The sequence below is a fragment of the Octopus bimaculoides genome, chromosome 1, assembly GCF_001194135.2.
Source record: "Octopus bimaculoides isolate UCB-OBI-ISO-001 chromosome 1, ASM119413v2, whole genome shotgun sequence".
NCBI lineage: Eukaryota > Metazoa > Mollusca > Cephalopoda > Octopoda > Octopodidae > Octopus > Octopus bimaculoides.
In genome coordinates this window covers 108,842,638-108,843,049 of record NC_068981.1, presented here as the reverse complement: position 1 = coordinate 108,843,049, position 412 = coordinate 108,842,638, and positions in this window count along the sequence as shown.

The following is a 412-nucleotide window of genomic DNA, read 5'->3' as shown; positions in this document are numbered from 1 at the left end:
GTGTGTGTGTGTGTGTGCGTGCGTGCGTCTGTTCCATATATTGAAGCTATAGCTCTGTTCGAGGTTACGGCGCTTACCGGTTCACCACATCATTACAATACATAACACTAAAGAAAAATAAATAGAAACACTAATACATACAAGGTGGAGCAGAGAGGATAGACGTTTTTGAAATGGCTGTTACTCAGCCCCAGGAGGAGGGTACGTATGTCCGATAGGTACCATTTGGTCTGTGGTGTCTTAGTATCCTTTTTTCTTTTCAAGTGAAGCCATGGAGGTGTGGACGATAGAGCATCGCGTTTTTGCCTTCGACAGTTACGTGAAGAATAGCAAGTCTGTCACAGCAGTTCAACGAGAGCTTTGGCGCCACTTAAACATTCACCGAAATCAGGGTATTCCCATCCGTAACACA